The following is a 20,136-nucleotide window of genomic DNA, read 5'->3' as shown; positions in this document are numbered from 1 at the left end:
TCAAAAGCTTGGGCTGCCTCCTTGTGGCTCTTTCTTCTGCTTTCTCTGGTCTTTTTAATTGTGCAAATCTTGTGACACTGATCATTGTGTTTCCTGATCCTTTTGGTGACAATAGGCCTGCTTCACTACTGAAGCAGATTCACATTAGAGAGTGCAAGAAATTAAACCCTCCTCCTTCTAGGGCTACGGCCTAACCATAGGCCCCTTGCATTTGGCTGTCTTAAGCATTCCGGTTACTGTGCTTTGATTATTTTGGAGAAAACCCAGCTGTAGATAAGCAGCAATACAGGGACCTTAATAAGTGAAGGAAGTGCATATCCAATGCCAAGGAAGAGGGCTTCCTTGTTTGATTCAGCAGTGCATATGTGTCCCAATTTACATAAGACACTACTCTATTTGAAGGGCCCATGCAGTGTATATCTTGGCTTAAAGATTTTTATATGTCTTTCAACCTGGAACCCAAGGTGGCATGGTCAGCTGGCTGTGAATTTGGGAACTGTAGCCGCTCTGAGTCCCCCTGCGGGGGTGAGAAGAGCGGGGTAGAAATGCTGTAAATAAATAAAATAAATAAACTGTAGTCCAAAATGGTAGTTTTTCTCAGCCCTGTAACCTACTTACTTGCTTACTTAGGCGATCCCTTGTTATCTGAGTATGATGGCCCTCCAAGTGTAGTGTCTTTTTGGTGGATAGATAGGTGACTGTGGAGCCCTATTCTTGACCCACATGTTCTTCCGCAGTGAAGGCATCAGTTTCCAGGTGGAAGGCGGTCCCAGTCAGGGTTGGCTTGACATGCCTTCTTCTGGGCACATTTCTCCCTTTTGCCCTCCATTTGGGCCTCTTCCAGTTCCGCAGCACTGCTGGTCACAGCTGACCTCCATTTAGAGCACTCAAGGGCCAGGGCTTTCCAGTTCTTGGTGTCTATGCCACAGTTTTTAAGGTTGGCTTCAAGCCCATCTTGAAATCTCTTTTCCTGTCCACCAACATTACGTTTCCTGTTCTTGAGCTGGGAGTATAGTAATTGCTTTGGGAGACGGTGGTCGGGCATCTGGACAATGTGGTTGGTCCAGCTGAGATGATGGCGGAGGACCATCGCTTCAGTGCTGGTGGTCTTTGCTTCTTCCAGCATGCTGACATTTGTCCGCTTGTCTACCCAAGAGATTTGCAGGATTTTCCGGAGGCAACACTGATGGAATGGTTCCAGGAGTTGCATGTGATGTCTGTAGGCAGTCCACGTTTCGCAGGCATATAGCAGGGTTGGGAGGTCAATAGCTTTATAAACAAGCACCTTGGTATCATTTATTTATTTATATGTATTTACTTTATTTGTATACCGCTCTCTCTCAGCCCTCAGGCGACTCAGAGCGGTTTACAGCAGTTTCCCTACGGATATCTCAGTCCTCAAACACTCTCTGCTTCATTTGGAAAATGCTGCACTTGCAGAGCTCAGTCGGTGTTGTATTTCGGTGTCAATGTTGATTTTGGTGGAGAGGTGTCTGCCAAAGTAGCGGAAATGGTCAACATTTTCTAATGTTACACCATTAAGCTGTATTTCTGGCATTGCAGAGGGATTGGCTGGTGACTGCTGGAAGAGCATATTGATTTCCTCAATGTTCAGTGAGAGGCTGAGATTCTCGTATGCTTCTGCAAAGGTGTTTAAGAGTGGCTTGTAGGTCTTCTGAATGAGCACAGACTGGAGTTCTATAACAAATGTTGCTGTGACCTTGGTTTTGGCTTTCAGTCTTCTGAGGCTAAATAGCTTTCCATCTGTCCAACAGATGATTTCCACTCCGGTGGGAAGCTTCCCATCAACAAGATGAAGTATCATAGCGATAAAGATGGAGAATAAGGTTGGGGCAATAACACATCCCTGTTTGACACCTGATTCCACCTTAAATGGGTCACTTTGGGAGCTATTGCTGTCCAAGACTATAAGAAAGGAAAACAAGAACACTGAAGTTTCCATTTGCACTTAACACCTGGACAGCAGATGGAGCACCAACAGTCTGGCAATGGAGGAGATATTGAATTGCCGTGGGCACTTTGGGATTGCTCCCTATTACCTTCTCCACCCCATGGCTGGATGGGTGAAACTGGAAAAAAAGATGTGATTGGGAAAGTTGTTTTTAAAGGATAATTTCCAGAATCCGGTAACCAGTTTAGCCAGTAGTATTCAGAATGACATCCAGAATCCACTTCCTGTTATGGCTTGCTTTCTCTGTCTCATGTTAGAGTTCGCCTTGAGTACCTATACCAGACATGGACAAACTTCAGCCCTCCAGGTTTTATGGACTTCAATTCCTAATTTTGGACACAATTCCTAATAGCCTCTCAAACCCCTTCCTTTTCACCCTCTGTCGCTTAAGCGCCTTTGGGAGCACATAACAGGAAGGCCCATCCCAGTATGAAAATCAGCTCAACATGAAAACAAGCAGGGGCCGATCCCAGCTCCTCATCTGCTTTTCATGAGCACTGGGCGCTTCATGCCTCCTTGCGTTGGAAAGAGAGTGCGTGTTTGGTGTGCAGGCCCAGAAAGCGCACGCGCCTGCCTGCATCCAAACGCCTCCTCTAGAATAAGAGTGAGAACTTACCTGTTGCCTTCTTGCCTTGGAAAGTGTGCGTGTGTGTGGTGTGCAAGCCCAGAAAGCGCACATGCCTGCCTGCAACCAAGCACCTCCTTTAGAGTAAGAGTAAAAACTTACCTGGCCTGGCCCAGTTTTATTGTGTTTAGTGTATTGTGCCTGTTGTTTATTTTGCTTTATTCTGTTTTTAATTGTTTGATTTGCTTAGATTGTATTGTTGTGTTGTGTGTTGAGGCCTCGGCCTGTGTAAGCCGCATCGAATCCTTCAGGAGATGCTAGCGGGGTACAAATAAAGTTTAATAATAATAATAAATAATGTTACCTTATTGCCTTGGAAAGAGTATGTTTGTGATGTGCAGGCCCAGAATGTGCACGTGCCTGCCTGCAACCGAGCACCTCCTCTAGAGTAAGAGCAAGAACTTACCTGTTACCTTATTGCCTTGGAAAGAGTATGTTTGTGATGTGCAGGCCCAGAATGTGCGTGTGCCTGCCTGCAACTGAGCACCTCCTCTAGAGTAAGAGCAAGAACTTACCTGCTACCTTATTGCCTTGCAAAGAGTGCATGTGTGGTGTGCAGGCCAGAAAGTGCACACGCCTGCCTGTAACCAAGCACCTCCTCTAGAGTAAGAGTGAGAACTTGGCTGTTGCCTCCTTGCCTTGGAAAGAGAGTGTGTGTGGCATGCAGGCCCAGAAAGCACACATGCCTGCCTGCAACCAAGCACCTCCTCTAGAGTAAGAGTGAGAACTTGCCTCCTTGCCTTGGAAAGAGAGTACGTATGTGGTGTGCAGGCCCAGAAAAGGTGCATGCCTGCCTGCCTGCAGCTAAGCGCCTCTCCTCTAGAGTAGAAACAAGTAAGAAGCCTTCTTAAAGCGGATGCCTGCCTGCAGCTGAGCACCTCTCCTCTAGAGTAAAACAGTGTAAATGCCTAAAATGATGGGAAGGGGAGCTAGGGAAGCCATAATGGAGTGATAGAAAATGGATCTTTCAGCACCCTAGAGCAAAAATATATATCTGCCTTCCTGGTTTTGGGAGGCTCCCCTACCAAAAGCCAGGACACAAAATGCACAATCCTATGAATTATTGCAAGGATTTTGAAATAAATGGGGGGGGGGGGGTTAACATGATGAAAGGATATACATTTATTTGTTTGTAAAATATATATCCTTCCTTTCTGCATGTAGCAAGCTAACGAAGACATCCCTACACAGTAACTAGGTAGCAAAGAAAATATGAATTCATAAAAACCGATCAGAAGGAATATGGTGATTTAAAACAACAGGCAATAGAACACCAGACATTTAGAAAACTGGTTATAAAAATCCAATGGCAAGGGAAAGAAGTGAGTGGCACATCAACAGCCTGTGTGAATAAATAGACCCTTGGTTGTTGGCAATGGCAGAAGTTTTTTGGAATCAGGCTTTCAGACACTGGATGTGGTCCAGGCCTGGATCAAAACACTCTGCTATCTCAGATTAGCAAAGGCTACCTGAGTATCATAGCTACCTAAGTACATCTCAAAGCCTGTCGTGTTATTTTGGAACATGAAGCAGCAACTCATTTATAAAGATGAAGGGCCCTGTGGCCCTTCACTGGCCTATTCTCTCCAGGATGAAAAGGAGCCATTGGTTAACACCCTTTGGGTTTGGCCAATTAACCCATCTAACTGTAGCGTTGTCTAGCCCACCTTTTACTACATTTGTCGTGATAATATTATGGGGGAGTTTGTCAGAGGCCTTCCTGAAAGTACGATATGTGACATACATAGAATTCCCTTTCATCTATCAAGTTTGTAGTTCTTTCAAAACAATAGATAATGTATACCTGGCAAGACTTGTTTTTGAGAAGCCCATGTTGTTGTTGTTGTTGTTTTGGTGAGTATGGCATTTCTTTTTAAGTGCTTAGAGATTGTCTGTTTAACGATCTGCTCCAGAATGCTCCCTGGTATTGATGTCAGTCTGACTGAATAGTAGTTGTTGGGGTCCTTTCCCCTCCACCCCGATTCTTGAAGATGGGGACAACATGTGTGTTCTTCCAGTCTTCTCTTATTCTCCAGGAATTCTCAAAGATGGTTGCCAGTGGTTCTGAAATTACTTTTAATACTCTCATTTTTAATTCATCTGGCCCTGTAGACTTGCATTCATTTAGAGTAGCCAGATAGTCACCTCTAGATTGGATTACTGCAATGCACTCTACGTGGGGCTGCCCTTGAAAATGGCCCGGAAATTTCAGATGATCCAACGGGCAGCAGCCAGGTTGTTAACTGGGGCTCCTTACAGGGAGCGGTCATCCCTCCTGTTCAAGGAGCTCCACTGGCTGCCATTCATCTACTGGACCCAATTCAAGGTGCAGGTTCTTACCTACAAAGCCCTAAATGGTTTGGGACCCGCCTACCTGCGTGATCGCATCTCTGGATACGAACCCACACGAGCCTTTCGATCATCCGGAGAGGCCCTGCTCTCGATCCCACCAGCATCAAAGGGGCGGTTGGTGGGGACGAGAGAGAGGGCTGCAGTGCCTTTCATGTTCCTTGATTCGTGTTTGGGCGCTGCGTTTGGTGGTCCCTATGTAGACTTGTCCACAGCTGCATGGTATATGGTAGACTCCTGCAGAAGTGAGAGGATCCCTCTTGTCTACATAGGGACCACCAAACGCATCACCCACACACGAATCAAGGAACATGAAAGGCACTGCAGACTACTTCAGCCAGAGAAGTCAGCCATAGCAGAGCACCTGATGAACCAGCCTGGACACAGCATATTATTTGAGAACACAGAAATGCTGGACCACACCAACAACCACCATGTCAGATTACACAGAGAAGCCATTGAAATCCACAAGCATGTAGACAATTTCAACAGAAAGGAAGAGACCATGAAAATGAACAAAATCTGGCTACCAGTATTAAAAAACTCTAAAATTACAACAGCAAAACAGCAGAGAGGAAACAACCAGGCACATCTTAACACCTCTCAACAAAAGATTTTCCCAGGCTCAGGCAGGCCTTCAAATGCTAATGAAGGTGGTCAGTTGAAACATTCACACCTAGCTCCAGCAGAGAAGAGTTCCTTGTCCCACCCTGGTCTTTCCACAGATATATAAACCCATTGTCCTATTTCCAACAGACCTCACTACCTCTGAGGATGCTTGCCATAGATGCAGGCGAAACGTCAGGAGAAATGCCTCTAGAACATGGCCCTATAGCCCGAAAAAACCCACAAGAACCTAGTGATTCCAGCCATGAAAGCCTTCAACAATACATTGAGGAAGAACTTCCTGATTGTGAAAGCTGTTCAGTAGTGGAATTCTCTGCTCTAGAGTGTAGTGTAGGCTTTTAAACAGAGGCTGGATGGCCATCTCTCAGGGGTGATTTGAATGCAATTTTCCTGCTTCTTGGCAGGGGGTTGGACTGGATGGCCCATAAGATCTCTTCCAACTCTATCATTCTATGATTCTATGAGGCAAAGCAGGCGTTGAGTGGTTCTGCCTTTTCTCTGTCCCTTATCAGCATTTTGGCAATCATGTACGCAGTGGCCATACCATTTCCTTTTGCTATAGACATAACAAAAAAAGGCCCTATTTATTTTTTTAGCCTCTCTATGGATAAGCAAATTGTTGACTGAAAGGTCACGGGTTCGATTCCGGGGAGCTGTGTGAGCTTCCGCTGTCAGCCCCAGCTTCTACCAACCTAGCAGTTTGAAAACATGCAAATGTGAGTAGATCAATCGGTACTGCTCTGGCGGGAAGGTAACAGCGTTCCATGCAGTCATGCCGGCTACATGACCTTGGAGATGTCTACGGAAAACGCTGCCTCTTTGGCTTAGAAATGGAGATGAGCACCACACCCCAGGGTCAGACACAACTGGACTTCATGTCAGGGGAAAGCCTTTACCTTTACCTTTTTAAGTCTACTGAACAGTTTCCACAAGAATGGAACGTGTTTATATTCTGTTTGCTACTAAGAGAATGGAAGGCGATATCAGCTGGTATTGAAGATTAAACTTTAGTTTAAGAAAATGATGAAATTACAAGGAAAGTGTGTTTCTTTTTTCTTGTTTAAATTAGAAGGAATAGAAATAAAAAAATGAAAGGTATCGTGATAGGATAAAATGATAATGCTGTGGGTTTGGTTTTTGTACAAAGAGGAAATCAACTTTTTAAGGTTTGGAATATACCAACCATATATAGTTATGTATAAGTTGACCTTGTGTATAAATCTAGGGCAATGTTGGGGACAAAACAACCTATGGATAGTCAAGAGTCATTCTGTATAGGGATGAAAGCACAGTGTTATCTCAGGGAGGCCGGCACCCCTGGCTGCCTCCACAATTTTCCCATCTAGCCATTCAAAAAGGCCAGAAATGGCATCATGGCAGAGAGAATAGAGTCAGTCAATTAAGCTCTTACCTTTCACCACTCTGCTCAGAGAAGGGGATAGTTATTTTTTTAGATAAGAGTTACGGTACAGTTCTCACATTATGCTGTGGTTGATTTTTGACTCAAATTTTAGACATATATATGTGTGTGTGTGTGTGCATCTAAACGGTGTATAAGTAGCAGAGTTGTGCATGGATCTGTTTTTCTATATGGGTTTTGGCTGTTTCGGCTCTTTCAGCCAGTTGTAACAGCACGGACACTGCCATCATTTTTTTTCTGGCCCCAAAAGGCTATGTGGCTGCTAAAAAAGGTCTCCCTTGACTCCACGGTGCTGAACAATTACAGACCAATCTCCAACCTCCCTTTTTTGGGTAAGGTGCTGGAGCGGGTGGTTGCCTCCCAGCTCCAGGGCTTTCTAGATGACATCAACTACCTAGATCAGTCACAGTCTGGTTTCAGGCCTGGTCACGGCACCGAGACAGCCTTGGTCGCCTTGGTGGATGACCTCCGTAGAGAGCTGGACAGGGGGAGTGTGACCTTGCTGGTTCTCTTGGACATCTCAGCGGCTTTCGATACCATTGATCGTGGTATCCTTCTGGGTCGACTCTCTGGGATGGGTCTCGGGGGCACGGTTTTGTTGTGACTCCGGTCCTTCAGTACTCTTTTGGAGGGACGATCTCAGATGGTGAAGCTGGGAGATGCCTGCTCGGACCCCTGGCCTTTGACCTGTGGGGTCCCGCAAAGCTCTATTCTGTCTCCCATACTTTTTAACATCTACATGAAACTGCTGGGAGAGGTCATCTGGAGTTTTGGAGTTAGGTGCCACCTCTATGCAGATGACACACAACTCTATTACTCATTTCCACCTAACTCCAAGGAGGCCTCTCGGGTGCTGGACAAGTGCCTGGCCGCTGTGTCTATCTGGATGAGGAGGAACAAGCTGAAGATCAATCCCGACAAGACAGAGGTCCTCTTGGTCGATCATAAACCTGATCGGGGTATAGGGTGGCAACCTGTGTTGGATGGGGTTACACTCCCCCTGAAGCCACAGTCCGCAGTTTGGGAGTCCTCTTGGATGCATCGCTTATGCTTGAGGCTCAGGCGTCGGCGGTGTCCGGGAGGGCTTTTGCACAATTGAGACTCATGCGCCAACTGCGACCGTACCTCGCAAAGGCTGATCTGGCTGGGGTGGTCCATGCCTTTTGGACTCAATTCCAATCTTTTCTTTTAGGCAATTTAATTTATGGGCTGTGAAAGGGCATTTGGGGGAAGGGTGTTCGTTTAAATATTGGGGTGGTTTACTGAAGGAAGGAGATAACGTGATTCCCTTGTGTCCCCACAGGGAGAATTCAATTCCTCCCCAGGTCTAGTTGAAGAATATTAGAGGAAAGGATCCCAGAAAAAGTGGTTTCTTAAACCTGATGTCTCCTTAACCCAGGTCCTATTGAAGGATCTGAGGAGAAAGGGCCCCAGAAAAGGTGATTGTTAAGCTTGATGCCTTTAAACTAGGTTTTATTGAAGGATATAAAGAGAAAGGATCCCAGAAAGGGTGGTTTCTTAAGACCGGTGCTTTTAATTAAGGTCTTATTGAAGGATATAAGGAGAAAGGATCCCAGAAAGGGTGGTTTCTTAAAACTGATGCTTTTAATGAAGGTCTTATTGAAGGATCTGAGGAGAAAGGATCCCAGAAAAGGTGGTTGTTAAGCCTGATGCCTTTAAGCTAGGTCTTATTGAAGGATATAAAGAGAAAGGATCCCAGAAAGGGTGGTTTCTTAAGACCGGTGCTATTAATGAAGGTCTTATTGAAGGAGATAAAGAGAAAGGCTCCCAGAAAGGGTGGTTTCTTAAGACTGATGCTCTAAAAACAATGGAAAGGGGAGTCTCGTAAATTCCCCATTGCCACCTATGGGCCAAATCTTCCCAGATTGAAAAACGACCAGACCACATTCAGAAGGCTCCTGAAAAATTGAGCTGGGGATCCACTGTATACTGAAAATGGAATGACATTTAATCATATTGCACACCCCCAGATGCAGATGTGGGTTAAGGGATAAGTATGGATGGATGTGCTTAGTAATTGATAGTTTTGCAGTAGGATGCAGTCCATTCAAGCCCCCATTTCTACTTCAGGATGTGCAGTCTCACCGTATGTCTAACCAACTTCCTGTTCCATTCTAAGAAATGTAGCCCTTGGTCAATTGTAATCGGAAGCTGTGCGGATGTGAAGCCTTGGTTGTGTGTTAACAGCAGGTGAAACTAACAAACCCAGCACTCTGCTTTTGTTTCATGGAGGAAGAGTGCTGAACCTGGGGTCTTTGAGCAGATCTAACATAACAACACATAGCAGAGGTAAGAAATCTGTAGTTGACTAGGGGTTGTTGGATTGCCACTCCCATTAGTCCCAGCCAACATGGCTGATGGTTAGGGACAATAGAGATTGATGATTTTGATGTTGGTTTGGCAATGAATGAGGTCTAGCTTTTAGTCTGAACTTTCAAGATGCAATCCAATGTAGTTAGTCTTATCTTCCAAGGAGGTTCAGCACTTTGGACAGCTCCTATAGAACCTAACTAAAAACTAAAGCATATTCCAAACCCCACTGAAATCATAGCTTTAATTTCTATGGCCTGGGAATGATGAGAGCTGGAGTACAGGGACATGTGAAGGACTCTGTTTCCCTGATGTATGGCATATAACGGGTCAGAAGACAACAGCCATTATTGCCATCCATTGGCCAACCTTCCCACTCTCACCCTATAAGGGAATGCTGTGGTCCTCCCTTTGAGTATATTTTTAATCAGTTTTATGTATTTTAACTGTTAATTGTTAATTAATACCATTGATGTTCAATTCTATATTAATGTTTGTATGTTGTTGGATTTTAAATTGTATTGAAATGCTTTTAATGTAAGCCACTTCGTGTCTCCTTTGTGGAGAGAAAAAGTGGGGTAATAATAATAATAATAATAATAATAATAATAATAATAGACAGACTGCAAGCAGAGGCATAACACCATTGCTCAGATGATTCATTGGAACCTGTGCCATAAATACAATCTGCCTGCGACAAAAAACTGGTGGGATCACAAGCCGGAAAAAGTTACAGAAAATGAACACGTCAAACTCCACTGGGACTTCCGAATTCACACAGAGTACTGGAGCTCAATACTCCAGACCTGACAATCGTGTTAAAAAACAAAGTATGGATTGTTGATGTTGCAATCCCAGGTGACAGCAGGATTGAAGAGAAACAACTGGAAAAGCTGACACGATATGAGGATTTAAAGATCGAACTGCAAAAAGTCTGACATAAGCCAGTCAAGGTGGTCCCAGTGGTGATCGGCACACTGGGTGCAGTGCCTAAAGACCTTGGCCTGCACTTAAACACAATCGGTGCTGACAAAATTACCATCTGCCAGCTGCAGAAAGCCACCTTACTGAGATCTGCACGCATTATTCGCCGATACATCACACAGTCCCAGACACTTGAGACGTGTGATCCAATACAACAGCCAGCAGAGTGTCCGCTGTGGACTCATCTTGTTGTGTTTCAAATAATACTAATACTAATACTAATAATAATAATAATGTGGGTTCTTGTTTACCCAGTATATCCTTTAGCTTTTGGCCATTAGCAAGAATATTTTCCTTGTCTGCTTCCAGTTTCTTGCCTTTGGGGGATGCTTGTAAAATGCTTGTGAGTGTGTACCAGTAACCAATGATGAGAATGCATGCCTTTCCACTCTTTGTACAGAGGCCAACAGCACCAAGACCAGAGAGTTATGACAACACTTCCTTAATCAAATGGCCAAAGCCTATTTTTTTTTTATTGAAAGAGACATCTCTTTGTGTGTCCTCTTCCCCTGAACTGGCATGATGCCCTTCATGCTATTATAGTGACAATATTAAAGGAAAATCAATCACATAGATTGATTTTCTGCAGCTTCTGCACATAGAATCGTAGAATTGATGCCATCTTCTCATCTGACCCAGGCTGCAAAATGGCTTGAGCTAGTCCTGTGGATGAATAATACAACAGGACCTGAAAATCTGTGATCCTCCAGATGTTTTTGAGCTACAATGCATCCTTTACCATTGGTGGCTACACTTGCTCACTTTTGTATTATAGCAGTGGTTCCCAATCTGTGGTCCGTGGACCATCTGTGGTCCACAAGAACTAAAATATGGTCTGCGAAACATTTAAACCTTTATTCATTTAAGCTGTGAAGGGGAAGGAAGCCGCTGAAGGTGAGGCAAATGGATTCCTTGTTGTAAGCAGATGAGCGGAGCAGCCCAGAAACCTGTGTCCTTAGGAGTTCATTTCAAAGAGCTCAGGGGAAAGTGAATCAACAAAATTTGAAAATATAATATTAAAAGGACTGGCTAAAGAAGGAAATGAGCATCAAAAAGGGATAACAAGTATTATATACAAAATATTAATAGAGATTAAAGGGGAGAAAAAAGGGATACAAACAAGGGAACTATGGGAAGAAGAACTGGGAATAAAAATAGGAGAAAGGAATTGGGAAAAATTATGGAGAGCAAGACACCTCAAGAATTTATCAATTAGGATAAAAGAAAACTATTATAAGATGGTATGGAAATGGTACCTGACCCCAATAAAGATCCATAATATGGATAAGAGTTGTTCAGAAAAATGTTGGAGGGGTTGCCAAGAAAGGGATACGTATATCCACATGTGGTGGCAATGCAAATATGTACAGAGTTTCTAGGGGAAAGTTATAGTAGAAATAGAAAGTATTATGAAGAAAAAAATTAATAGAAATCCAGCAACTATATTATTATCTATTTACAATACAGATGAATGGAAGGAAAATGAAAAGAATCTGATAACAATGTTGTTAACGGCTGCAAGGCTACTAATAGCAAAATATTGGAAAGGAGAGGTGGAAATTAAGATAGAAGAATGGTACAAGGAAATTTGGAAATTAGCAATAAATGACAAATTAACATGCAATTTAAAAGTTAAAAAAGGCCTAAGGAAGGATAATGATTTTGAAAATATATGGAAAATATTTATTGAGGAAACATTAAGGAAAGAAGATGGGAGCCAACCCCCACCAGAAGAAATGAGGTTCTGGTGGGAGTATAAAGAAAAGAAGAACTCCGGAGATGGGGAGCACAAGGGGTAGCACAACTGGGGAAAGGGAAAAAAGTAATGATATGAATTATAGAGATTGTTTTTGTAATGAAAGGAATATAAACTAGAGAGCGTGTGGCGCTCGGACCCAAGCGAGCCAAACCGAGCACGGTTTGTGTCCTTTCTAAGGGCATATGCCGCGGCAATAAAAGCCGCAAAGAAAACTTTCTTTGCGGCCACTATTGCGTCTGCAAAAAACCGTCCGGCGGAGTTGTTTCGGATTGTCAGAGGTCTTTTGACTCCCGCCACCTCAGGCGGGAGCCCTGACAATTCGGCCACGCGCTGTGAAGCATTTGCTCGGTTCTTTGCAGACAAAGTCGCTTTGATCCGTTCTGGGCTGGACACCATATTAAATGCAGTCTCTGTGGATGTGACACGAGCACCTGCTTGTCCTGTTTTGATGGATTCTTTTCAGCTTGTGAAGCCCGAGGATGTGGACAAGATACTTGGAGGAATGAGGCCCACCACGTCCATCCTAGACCCCTGCCCATCCTGGCTTCTGAAGGAGGCCAGAGGGGGATTGGCTGAGTGGGTAACGGTGGTGGTTAATGCCTCCCTTCGGGAAGGCAAGATTCCAGCGAGCCTAAAACAGGCTATTATAAAGCCGCTGTTGAAAAAACCATCACTGGACCCCACTAAATTTGACAACTTTCGGCCTGTTTCCAATCTTCCCTTCTTGGGCAAAGTCATGGAAAGCGTGGTGGCCTCACAACTCCAGGTATTCTTGAGAGACACGGATTATCTGGATCCGGCACAGTCTGGTTTCAGACCGGGGCATGGTACCGAGACGGTCTTGGTCGCCTTAGTGGATGATCTGCGCCGGGAGCTAGACAGGGGGAGTGTGTCCCTGTTGGTGCTCCTGGACCTCTCAGCGGCCTTCGATACCGTCGACCACGGTATCCTTCTGGGGCGCCTTGCGGAAATGGGTCTTGGGGGCACTGCTTTGCGGTGGCTCCAGTCATTTCTGGAGGGTCGTACCCAGAAGGTGTTATTGGGGGACTCCTGTTCAACACCACAGCCTTTGACCTGTGGGGTTCCTCAGGGTTCTATATTGTCCCCCATGCTGTTTAATATCTACATGAAGCCGCTGGGTGAGATCATCCGGAGTTTCGGGGTGCGGTGTCATCTGTACGCAGATGATGTCCAGCTCTGTCACTCCTTTCCACCTGCTACTAAGGAGGCTGTCGAGGTCCTGAACCGGTGCCTGGCCGCTGTAACGGTCTGGATGAGGGCGAACAAACTGAAATTAAATCCAGACAAGACAGAGGTCCTCCTGGTCAGTCGCAAGGCCGAACAGGGTATAGGGTTACAGCCTGTGCTGGATGGGGTCGCACTCCCCTTGAAGGCGCAGGTTCGCAGCTTGGGTGTGATCCTGGATTCATCGTTGAGCCTGGATCCCCAGGTTTCAGCGGTGACCAGGGGAGCATTTGCACAGCTTCGGCTTGTGCGCCAGCTGCGCCCGTACCTTGGGAAGTCTGACTTGGCCACGGTGGTACACGCTCTGGTCACATCCCGTCTTGACTACTGCAACGCTCTCTACGTGGGGCTGCCCTTAAAGACGGCCCGGAAGCTTCAGCTCGTCCAGCGCGCGGCAGCCATGTTGTTAACAGGAGCAGGACGCAGGGAGCACACAACGCCCTTGTTGTTCCAGCTCCACTGGCTGATGATTTGCTACCGGGCCCAATTTAAGGTGCTGGTGTTATCCTACAAAGCCCTAAACGGTTCCGGCCCAAAATACCTTACGGACCGCATCTCGGCCTACGAGCCCACGAGGACCTTGAGATCATCTGGGGAGGCCCTTCTCTCGATCCCGCCTGCCTCACAGGCACGTCTGGCGGGGACGAGAGAGAGGGCCTTCTCGGTGGTGGCCCCCCGGCTGCGGAACTCCCTCCCTGCTGACATCAGACAGGCGCCCTCCCTCATGGCCTTTCGTAAGGGCCTGAAGACGTGGCTCTTCGAGCAGGCTTTCAACTGAGTGCTATGTTACTGGAAATGACAACCGGAATGAATTTACGACTACGAGATTGATTATGATTCCATAATATGACGCAGCGGATTTTTAGTGTAATTTAAATGTTGTGTATTAGTGATGTTAGTTTGTTGTCCTGATTGCTTTGTAAAGTGTCTTTTTTGTATTGTACACCGCCACGAGTCGCCCCAGGGCTGAGAGCGGCGGTTAATAAATGCAAGAAATAAATAAATAAATAATAAATAAATGCAATAAAAAAATTATTAGATGTTTAGAAAAAAAGAGGAGAACAAATTGAATTGCTGTAAAGAATCTGGCTTAAAGAAAAGAACGAAGTAGTTTTTGTTAAGACTTATATATCTTTATTTCCTACTTTTCTTTCACTATATTGTTCCACCTCTTTTTATGTACAGGGTTAGTCAAAATGAATAGGCCAATAAGAAAATTAATTGTATGTATGTTTGGCCTATTCATTTTGACTAACCCTGTATATAGCATTTCTTTTGTGGTTAATAAAAATTAATTATGTTAAAAAAAAGGAGTTCATTTCAGCCCAGGACTATATTTGGATTTGATTGGAAGAGGGAGGGAATGAGGCAGCAACGGACTCATGCTGACTGTCCTGGGGATGATAATAATAATAATAATAATAATAATAATAATAATAATACTTTATTTATACCCCACTACCATCTCCCAAGGGACTCGGTGTGGCTTACATGAGGCTGAGCTCACAATACATCAATAATAAAGCAATAACAACAAATAATACAGAACAATAAAATAAAACTCATAACAAAAATTAGCAATAAACATTAACAGTAACACAACGACCATTAAAACCTATGGCTGGGCCAAAGGTAATAATTAAAATTTAAAGATAATGCTGAGCATGAACAGATGAAATACGAACTAGGATAGAGTTCGATAGATAGAGAGCCTATCCCATACTTCTGCCCTAGCAGAAGATGGCAGTGGGCAGCGGGGGTTCCGGGTGGCAGAGGTGCAGGGAGCTGTACCTGTTGATGCAGGTAGGCTCGGTTCTGCTCATACACTTCCCATTCTGGCACTGCCTCAGCAGCCTCTTCCTCAGTGCCAAGTGCACAGAGGCCCAGCGGTGAGTGAGAGGGTGGAGGGCACCTCTGAACATGCACAGAGAGCCCTCCACTGTCAATACAGGCCATATCTAGCTGTTTTGAGGTTTGGGAACAGGACAGGAGCAAGAAGGAGGAGGAAAGGTTGGGTTGTTGGGAGGAGGAAGGGTTGGGTTGTTGTGAGTTTTCTGAGCTGTATGGCCATGTTCCAGAAGTATTCTCTCCTGACGTTTCACCTTCATATATGGCAGGCATCCTCAGAGGTCGTGACGTCTGTTTGTCTGTTTGAGGTAGGTGTGGAAACATTTATACCTACCTTGAACAGACAATAATTCTTTCTCCCATTGTGGACATTCCACAGATACATAAACCCCACTTGTATAGTTTCCAGCAGACCTCCTAACCTCTGAGGATGCCTACCATAGATGTGGGTGAAACGTCAGGAGAGGATGCTTCTGGAACATGGTTGTACAGTCTTGGAAAACTCACAACTCAGTGATTCTGGCCATGAAAGCCTTTGACAATACTTGGAAGGGTCGTTTGTCATTATTGTATGCCTTCCAGTTGTTTCCGACTTACGGCAAGCCTATCATGGAGTTTTCTTGGCAAGATTTGTTCAGACAGAGTTTGCTGTTCTCTTCCTTTGGGGCTGAGAGAGAGTGACCCTGTGCTAGGTAACACTGGGTTTCCATGACCAAGCAAGGATTTTAACCCTGGTCTCTCAGAGGTATAAGCTGCATCTATGCCAGGCATGGGCAAACTTTGGCCCTCCGGGTGTTTTGGACTTCAACTCCCACAACCTTGTGATCCCTACTAACAACAACAACAAAAAATCAAAGTTGTCCCTGGTCAAAAAAGGTTGGGAAGCACTGTGTTATAGGGATGAACTTAAGTACCACAGGCCAACTTACATTGCAGGCAAGTTGGCTTCCCCCAGTAGTTTATTTCTAGACTGGTACTCCATAGCAGGAAACGATGTGAGACATGAAAGTGAAGGCACTATATATTAGCAGATGAAACCACAAAGGTTATTTGTGTGTTATCCAACTGCATTTCAGACAAGATCGTTTCAATTATATCGAAAAATATAACATTATCTAAAACATAAAGGGGTGTCTGATGGGCTTGCAGTGGTGGAAAATTAGTGATTTTCCTTAAGAGTTGTTGAGATGGTTTGTTCAGCCTTACCAGAAAGGAAGCACTTTAAAAATCATTATGTTTCCTAGATAGATTCACATATTGCATTTCATGTTTGCACAAAAGTTTCACTAAGCTATTGTGTTCGTGGAAGACATTATGTGGAACATTACTTTTTCAGTGTTCAATTATCCTCATCAGGGAGAGTCTGAAACTGTGGTCCAAAACACACAATGTTTCCAAAGTGATTTCCAGAGAGAGAAAGAGGTTTTTTTTAAAAAAAAAATGGTATGAACTGGCTATTGAAGTCAGGGTGGTGTTTGCAAACAGTGCTGTTCCCAGGGGTCGAAACGTTGCCCACAACAGGCCTCCCTCTTATGCCGTACACTGACCCTTTGCTTTGGTTCCAACCAACTAAGGGGAAAGTGCAGGGCAAACTTCTCTCTCTTCTCACTCTTACTTACATGCTGAGAGAAGCGATTGTGTTGTTGTTGTTCCAACCTTTACAGGGCAGGTAGAGAAACTTCTCTCTCTTCTCGCTCTTGCTTGTGTGCTGAGAGAAGGCAATAGTGTTGTTGTGGGTTGCTGTGAATTTTTTGGGCTGTATGGCCATGTTAGAGTATCGTTCTTTCCTAACATTTCACCTGCATCTGTGGCTAATGGCATCTTCAGAGGTTCTGTTGACAGTGAGGCAAGTGTATATATAATGTCCAGAGTGGGAAAAAGAATCCTTGTCTGTTTAAAGCAAGAGTGAATGTTGCAATTAGCAAGCTTGAATAGCATGGAGTAGCCACGAAGCTGCAAAGTCAGACAGTGAGGGTATCTGCATAAAGGTGGCTGGGCCTCTGTTGCCTGGAGGCATCCTCTGTTTGGGAGGTGTTAACTGGCCCTTGATTGTTTCCTGTCTGCAGTTCCCTGCTTCTGAGTAGTGGTCCTTATATACTGTATTGATTCTGGGTTTTTTTAATATTGGTAACCAGATTTTGTTCATTTTCTGTTCAAATTGTTCACATGCTTGTGGATTTCAGTGGCTTCTCTGTATAGTCTGACATAGTCGTTGTCTAGAATGTCTGTATTCTGTGTTTTCTGTGTTCAGGTTGGTTCATCAAGTGCTCTGCGATGGCTGACTTCTCTGGTTGGATTATTCTGCAGTTCCTTTTATGTTCTTTGATTCGATAGTGTTGTTGTTGTCTTTCTTCAAGTGGTTTCTGACAAGGGTTTCTTGGCAAAATTGGTACAGTTATTGATGAGAAACAACATAAATACAGTCAGAGGCTACATAAGTTTGCATTTGCCTTAGGCCCCTTCCACACAGCTGAATAAAATCCCACATTATCTGCTTTGAATTGGGTTATATGGCAGTTCAAAGCAGATAATGTGGGATTTTCTGCCTTCATATACTGGGTTATATGGTTTTGTGGAAAGCTCCTAAGTCTATACGGAGGGGCAAGATCCCACCCCTCCTTCTCCACTCTCCTGGGTTAACTGAGAGCCCTTCTACACAGCCCTATATCCCAGAATATCAAGACCGGAAATCCCACATTATCTGTGAACTCAGATAAGCCAGTTCAAAGCCGATATTGTGGGATTTCCTGCCTTGATATTCTGGGATATAGGGTTGTATGGAAGGGCCCAAAGTCCACACTCAGATAATGTGAGATTTTCTGCCCTGATATTCTGGGATATAGGGCTGTGTGGAAGGGCCCTCAGAGTGCAGCAATTGTGAGCCAAGGACAAAAGGAGATGGTTGGAGAAAAGAGAGAAACTGAGACTCTTTAACAGGAGCTCAAAACTGGCACAATTGAGCATTAATCAGAACTGTCCCTGTCAAATGAAGACACTTGGAGAGTAAATAGCTGAGCTACTTCATACAGGTGATAACATATTCGTCCTTTTCCGCAAATGTATAGAGCTCCATTTCATTTTCCCTTATTATTGACTTGCTTGTGAAGGAACTCTGTCTCTGTTTTGAAGGTCTCTCGCCTCCCTTTTTGCCTTTTGGGTTGCTGCGAAGGGCAAAAGGACCTTTTGAGTCAGTACATGTCCAATTCAGTCCAGAGATCTTTGTGTTAAGGCACCCACCATGGAAAACAATTTCACAGGCCAGCTGTCACGAGACAAAGATTCTGGGCAACAACTGACAGCAAAAATAAACCCAAACAAAACCCAGTAAACAAAGAAAACCTATTGGGTTTAAAGGAAGGAATTCAGCAGTGCTGCCTGAGAATGGGGAAGGAAAGACATGATGGGGAGAGGATCCACTGATCAGGCAACTTGCTACTGTTACTCACTGCTACATTTTATTTTTTGTACATAAAATACTTCAGTTACATATGTAATATTGTGATTATGTGTAACAATTTATTTATTTATCATATCGGAAGCGAACCTAGGGTACAGTTGTAATGTATTTGAAAACACAAAAAAGTTTAAAAACTTGGCATTATACTAAATTTCCTTTGACCAGAAGCTGGCCACTTGGACTGCCTCTTGTGTTGCTGTGAACAGGTCCTCCATTGTGCATGTGGCAGGGCTCAGACTGTTTGTAATAGGTAATCTGTGGTTTGCTCTTCTCCACACTCGCATGTTGTGGACTCCACTTTGTGGACCCATTTTTTAAGGTTGGCTCTGCATCTCGTGGTGCCAGAGCGCAGTCTGTTCGGCGCCTTCCAAGTCACCAAGCCTTTTGTGTGTGCAGGAGGGAGTCTCTCATTTGGTATCAGCCACAGATTGAGGTTCCGGGTTTTATTCTGCCATGTTTGGACTCTTGCTTGCTGAGGTGGTCCTACGACTTAGAAAACTATTTCTTTATTTAAGATGTTGGCGTGCTGGCTGATATTTGAACAGGGCTTGGGCCGGAGATATCACTGCCTTGGTCCTGTCATTATTGACTGCCACTTCTCGGTAGATGTCAGGTGGTGCAATACTGGCTAAATAAAAACGCTAAGAGAGGGCCTTTTCGGTGGTGGCCCCTCAACTCTGGAACTCACTCCCTAAGGACATCAGGCAGGCCCCAACTCTGGCAGTTTTCAGGAAGAGCTTGAAGACGTGGTTGTTCCTTCCCGGATTAATGATCCCAATAGCACTTTGTCCCTCTAAAGCACTTTACATTTTTTAGGTCTGCCCATATGTCTCTCCACAAACGCCACTATCACCTGTTCGTCCATGTTCAGCACTATTTCCAATTTTAATTTTACATGTAGCCTTCCCATAGTTTTAATTGTATGTTGTCTTATTGATAATGATATATGTTTATGTTTTATTTTAATTGCTTCTATTGTTGTGATTATTGCTTGTATTGTGTGTTTGGGCTCGGCCTCATGTAAGCTGCACCGAGTCCCTTGGAGAGATGGTAGCGGGGTACAAATATTATTATTATTATAACAGTATAATTTCTCAGCGGTGTGGGGGGTAGACATCCTGTGATAATGCATCATGTCTCATTAAGAGTCACATCCTCTGTTTTAACGTCATGAGATGTGTTCTACACTGACCATGTGTATTCAGCAACAGAGTAGCAAAGCGCAAGGGCAGATGTCTTCACTGTGTCTGTGTAAAAATGTTGAAGAAGTCACTTGATGCATTGCAGTACCATAAATAGGGACATAGGTGTGCATAAAATGGACATATGTTCATTCATATGTACAGACTGGGAACTCAGTGTGAACAAACTTCTGTAGGTGGAGAGATCCTTGTAGCAAAATGTCTTGGGCCCAGGGACAGATTAAAATGTGTTGTGGTCCTTAAGCTATGCCACGTTTAAGCATCACAAAAATATAGCATTCCAAAAATAAATATTATTTATTTATTTGTTGTGTCAG

General features: G+C 44.3%; 1 protein-coding gene across 3 annotated transcripts in view; it reads left to right on the top strand.

The window, feature by feature from the left end:
* Positions 1 to 20,136, top strand: part of LOC132780600 (proto-oncogene tyrosine-protein kinase Yrk) — a 136,274-nt gene that overhangs the window by 42,571 nt on the left and 73,567 nt on the right. The window lies entirely within an intron of this gene.

The sequence above is a fragment of the Anolis sagrei genome, chromosome X (genome assembly GCF_037176765.1).
Source record: "Anolis sagrei isolate rAnoSag1 chromosome X, rAnoSag1.mat, whole genome shotgun sequence".
Classification (NCBI taxonomy): domain Eukaryota; kingdom Metazoa; phylum Chordata; class Lepidosauria; order Squamata; family Dactyloidae; genus Anolis; species Anolis sagrei.
This window is presented reverse-complemented; position numbering and strand designations above follow the sequence as displayed.